Source organism: Lucilia sericata, unplaced genomic scaffold (genome assembly GCF_015586225.1).
Source record: "Lucilia sericata isolate MDLA Ls3-8-SP2 unplaced genomic scaffold, ASM1558622v1 Contig009944F_arrow, whole genome shotgun sequence".
Classification (NCBI taxonomy): Eukaryota; Metazoa; Arthropoda; class Insecta; order Diptera; family Calliphoridae; genus Lucilia; species Lucilia sericata.
Window position 1 is genome coordinate 1 of NW_023998294.1, and position 5,680 is coordinate 5,680.

Consider the following 5,680-nt stretch of genomic DNA (forward strand, 5'->3'; position numbering starts at 1 on the left):
GTCTATAGTCTAGCAAAAAATTATATATGTTTTAAGTTGTACTAAAGAGTTAATTTTTCTATAATATAAAGAATAACAATTTCTAATTTTAAATATTATTTTAAAATGTAACGGTTTAATTTAGAAAAATACTTTCGTAAATAATATTATATGAGACACACACTAACTTTGCTTAGACACAAACCTATACTTATGAATATGTACATTACTAAAGCTTTCGCAAAGCTCTTTATCCCGAACACTGATAAACAAAGCAATAAAACAGAAAAAATAACAACAAATAACCGGCTGAAAAAATAAAGCAAAAACAAAACTGATAAAGGAAATTAAACAAGAAAATAAAAATTTGCACAAAAGAAAATATTAAAAATTAAAATATTATAAAAAGGAATTAAGAATAAATAATATTGCTATAAAAAGCAGAACCACTAGGAAAATAATTTCAGTTTAGCAGCAACATTCTCTGGACTCTAGAGAACCAACCGGCATAAAGTGTGAAAATAAGATTTGCTTTTATAAAAAAGTGATAAATAAAATGGCAAATCCACAGCTGGAACCCAAATACACAAAGGTGAGTGAAAAATATGTTTTAAACAAATTGAATTATTTTATATACATATGTATTCCCAAATAAAACTTGTTTGCTAAAGACGGACGAATCAATTACTTGCAAAAAAATCAGAAAAATGAAAGTGAAATCTAAGAATTTTTGTAAATCATGTCACTGATAACATGTCTTTAATTAGTTGTTTTTATAATTTTAATTTTTCTTTTGCTCTACATTTACATATATGTATAGATTTTTCCAGTAAATATAGCTATAATAAAATAAAGATAATTTTTGTGTTGTTATTTGAGTTCAGGCAGTTTCATGGCGAATTCATAGGCAGTATCTAAAAGTGTAAACATTGGTGGGCAAACAAATAGCAGTATACAAAATTTTTAATTCTTTTTCAATGCAAACAAATATGTAATGCTGTTTATTTTGTTTTAAATCACTTGTAATGTACAAAAAATAATCGAATTCTGTGCATAAATGGTTGAGATATGAGTAAAATTTCCAATAACCTCTATTTTCTACCATATTTTTGTATATATCATAAAAGTGGATGGTATAAAAATATATTTCGGCATACATACGTTGCTCTTTTAAATTTTCAAAATAAGGGTTTTATGTTGGATGAAAATCTCACAAACTATTTGAAATCAGTTTCAGATGCCTTCCATTATTATGGGTGTGTGAATGTTTTACGTTGAGATTAATGATTGGTTCTGTGAAAGCGACACGTGTTCGACGGAAAGGTTTTGAAACTAGTTCAGTAATTAAGGATTTTTGGTCAAAGGACCGCCGGCGAAACGAAGAAAGAGAAGGGACGACAAGACGATAGAGCGAGCGGGCGAGCGAGCGAGCGAGCGAGAGCGAGCGAGCGTAGCGAGCGAGCGAGCGAGCGAGCGAGCGAGCGAGCGAGAGAGCGAGCGAGCGAGCGAGCAAGCGAGCGAGCGAGGAGCGAGCGAGCGAGCGAGAGCGAGCGAGAGCGAGCGAGCGAGCGAGCGAGCGAGAGAGCGAGAGAGCGCGAGAGCGAGAGAGCGAGCGAGCGAGCGAGCGAGCGAGCGAGCGAGCGAGCGAGCGAGCGAGCGAGCGAGCGAGAGCGAGAGAGCGAGAGAGCGAGCGAGCGAGCGAGCGGACGAGCGAGCGAGCGAGCGAGCGAGCGAGCGAGGAGAGAGGAGCGAGAGAGCGAGCGAGCGAGCGAGCGAGCGAGCGAGCGAGGGAGCGAGCGAGCGAGCGAGCGAGCGAGCGAGCGAGCGAGCGAGCAGCGAGCGAGGCGAGCGAGCGAGCGAGCGAGCGAGCGCGAGAGCGAGCGAGCGAGCGAGCGAGCGAGCGAGCGAGCGAGCGAGCGAGCGAGCGAGCGAGCGAGGAGCGAGCGCGAGCGAGCGAGGAGCGAGCGAGCGAGCGAGCGAGCCGAGCGAGAGGAGCGAGCGAGCGAGCGAGCGAGCGAGCGAGCGAGCGAGCGAGCGAGCGAGCGAGCGAGCGAGCGAGCGAGCGAGCGAGCGAGCGAGCAGCGAGCGAGCGAGCGGAGCGAGAGAGCGAGAGCGAGCGAGCGAGGAGCGAGCGAGCGAGCGAGCGAGCGAGGGAGCGAGCGAGGAGCGAGCGAGCGAGGGAGCGAGCGAGCGAGCGAGCAAGCGAGCGAGCGAGCGACCGAGCGAGCGAGCGAGGAGGAGCAGCGAGCGAGCGAGCGAGCGAGCGAGCGAGCGAGAGCGAGCAGCGAGCGAGCGAGCGAGCGAGGAGCGAGCGAGGGAGCGAGCAGCGAGCAGCGAGCGAGCGAGCGAGCGAGCACGAGCGAGCGAGCGAGCGAGCGAGCGAGAGCGAGCGAGCGAGCGAGCGAGCGAGCGAGCGAGCGAGCGAGCGAGCGAGCGAGCGAGCGAGCGAGCGAGCGAGGAGCGAGCGAGCGAGCGAGCGAGAGAGCGAGCGAGCGAGCGAGCGAGCGAGCGAGCGAGCGAGCGAGCGCGAGAGAGAGCGAGCGAGCGAGCGAGCGAGCGAGCGAGCTAGCGATCTAGGAGCGGGCATGCGAGCGAGCGAGCTAGCGACCGAGCGAGCGAGCGTGAGCGAGCGCGATAATCTATCTATCTATCTATCTATCGATCTATCTATCTATCTATCTAATATCTATCTATCTATCTATACCTTAAGTTAAAAATGTCGTATTCAACATTTAATTTTATGTTGTATACAACGCTGAAAACTTTTGGTCCTACATCGATCTTAAGATATCGGCATCGGCATTTTCTGATTCCATTAAGCCATATCCGTCCATCTACCATGTGTATCTTATGAGCATGGTACAGGACACAATTTTCAATCTTAATTGATGAAATTTGGCACGTAGACCTTTTTAAATTATGGTAACGATATGTATTGCAAATAGAATATAAAAAATTTGTTATTATTTAAAATATGATTACAAAAACTAAAAACATTTGTATTTCTGTGCATACATACATACATACATACATACATACATACATACATATGTACTCAAAAATCGTTTTTGAAAAACAGCTGATTTCATTAGTTGCTAACGTTGATGTAGCCCAAATAAAGATTTTTTCTTATATAATGTTTTAAATTAAAACAAAATTATAAGATAGCAATTGCTATTCATTAAGCAACTTGATAGCTATGCGAGCCAAATAAATTTTAGTGGTTTCGAACCACCTTGTATTCTATTCACATGTAATTATTATTATTATTGCAGATAGTGGTGAATTTGTTTAGAATGCAGACTAAAAGCGTGTGCTAGATACCTCTACTACTACCTAATACAAACAAAAAAACTCTTTCTTATTTGCTGATTCATTAAAACTTGGTTTTCAAAATTTAAATTTAGATTTTTATCTCTATAGCATAATTCTTCTTGTGTTAAGTGCTAATTTTTAAATAAAATGAAATTTTAATCTAAACAAAATTGAATGATAAGCTAAATAAATATTTATTAAATGTTGCTAATTTGATAATAAGTATTTAATATTAATGTTTACACTATAATATAAAATTGTTTTTTTTTTTATTCAAGTGATTTCTTAAAAAAAACACACAAACTTTCATTTAAATAAACAAATTTAATGTCATTTTAAATGGTATAGAATTTCACACAAAACATGCAACCACAATTGACAAGATTCGTTAAATTTAAATATCTAAATTTAATTTTAAATTAAACACAACTAATGTTGTTTTATTTGTGTGATAGCATTTAAAAATCTATTTTAAATGTGATAAACCTTGGATGTGTTGTAAACAAATTGTTTGAATTCAATAAAATTATGTGGTAATTATATTTCTTCTGTAAGCTATTGACCTTTTAATTGGTTTAATTTAACTGGACTAACGGATTTGATTAACTGTAGTATTTCAAATTAAACTTAAATTATATTTAATATTTTCATAATTAACCATAATGTCTATACCATTATAGCTCTTTATCAACAATGAATTTGTTGATGCTAAATCGGGCAAAACCTTCCCCACCTATAACCCAGCAACCGAAAAAGTGATTGCTCAAGTAGCAGAAGGTGATAAGGTAAAAAAAGAATAATGAATGATACATACACCACCAAAGTATTACTTAAACTTATGTCTTTTTTATTTATAAAAGGCTGATGTTGATTTGGCTGTAGAGGCTGCCAAGAAAGCTTTCCATAGGAATTCGGCATGGCCGTTAAAATGAGTCCTTTGCAGCGTACCGATTTAATGATGAAGTAAGTTACATTTTTTAGATTTTAAAATTTTTTTAAAACAATATTTCTATTTACCTTCCCAGACTTTGTGAGTTAATGGACCGTGAAAAGAATTTATTGGCCAGTTTGGAAAGTTTAGATAATGGCAACCTTTTGCTGAGGCCTTATTCGATGTGGAAATTTCTATTATGACCTTGAAATACTATGCCGGCTGGACCGATAAATTCTTTGGTGACACTATTCCTGCTGGTGGTTTTATTTCGATGACCAAAAAAGAACCCATTGGTGTAGTAGGTCAAATTATTCCCTGGAATTATCCTTTGCTTATGTTGTCCTGGAAATGGGGTCCTGCCTTGGCAGTTGGTTGCACTATTGTCATGAAGCCCGCTGAACAAACTCCCTTGACCGCTTTGCACATGGCCGCCTTGGCTAAGGAAGCTGGCTTCCCTGCTGGTGTTATTAATATTATTACTGGTTATGGTCCCACTGCTGGAGCTGCCATCTCTGAGCACCCAGAAATTCGCAAGGTGGCCTTTACCGGTTCGGTGGAAATTGGGCGTGTAGTTATGGAAGCTGCTGCCAAGAGTAATTTGAAGCGTGTCTCTTTGGAATTAGGTGGCAAGAGTCCTATTTTTGTATTCGACGATGCTAACGGTAGTTTGTATATATTTTAAAATTATTATACAAAATTAATAATTTTCTCTGTAGTTGATTTGGCCGTTGATATTTGCCACGATGCCTTATTCTCCAATCATGGTCAGAGTTGTTGCGCTGGTAGTCGCACTTATGTCCACGAAAAGATCTATGATGAATTTGTTGCTAAAGCTGCTGCCAAAGCTAAAGCCCGCAAAGTTGGCAATCCCTTCGTATAAGTCGGTTTTAAAGGTCCCCAATCGCTAACGAGATGTTGACAAAGTTTTGGGCTACATTGAAAGTGGTAAACAGCAAGGCGCTAAATTACAATGTGGTGGCAATCGTATTGGTGATGTAGGCTTCTTTGTTGAGCCTACGGTTTTCTCGGATGTGAAGATGATATGAAAATTGCCCAAGAAGAAGTAAGTTCTTGGTTCAGATCTAATTCGGTTCTAGTTCAGTTCTAGTTCAGTTCTAGTTCAGTCTAGTTCAGTTCTAGTTCAGTCTGTCAGTTCTAGTTCAGTTCTAGTTCAGTTCTAGTCAGTTCTAGTTCAGTTCTAGTCAGTTCTAGTTTCAGTTCTAAGTTCTGTTCAGTTCTGTCAGTTAGGTCTAGTTCAGTTCTAGTTCAGTTCTAGTTCTAGTTCAGTTCTAGTTCAGTTCTAGTTCAGTTCTAGTTCAGTTCTAGTTCAGTTCTAGTTCAGTTCTAGTTCAGTTCTAGTTCAGTTCTAGTTCAGTTCTAGTTCAGTTCTAGTTCATTTCTAGTTCAGTTCTAGTTCAGTTCTAGTTCAGTTCTAGTTCAGTTCTAGCTCAG

The 5,680-nt window shown here is 40.1% G+C and overlaps 1 pseudogene; it reads left to right on the forward strand.

The window, feature by feature from the left end:
- The first annotated feature begins 434 nt into the window (after positions 1–434).
- LOC119615869 lies at positions 435–5,291 on the forward strand (annotated as a pseudogene).
- The last annotated feature ends 389 nt before the right edge of the window (positions 5,292–5,680 follow it).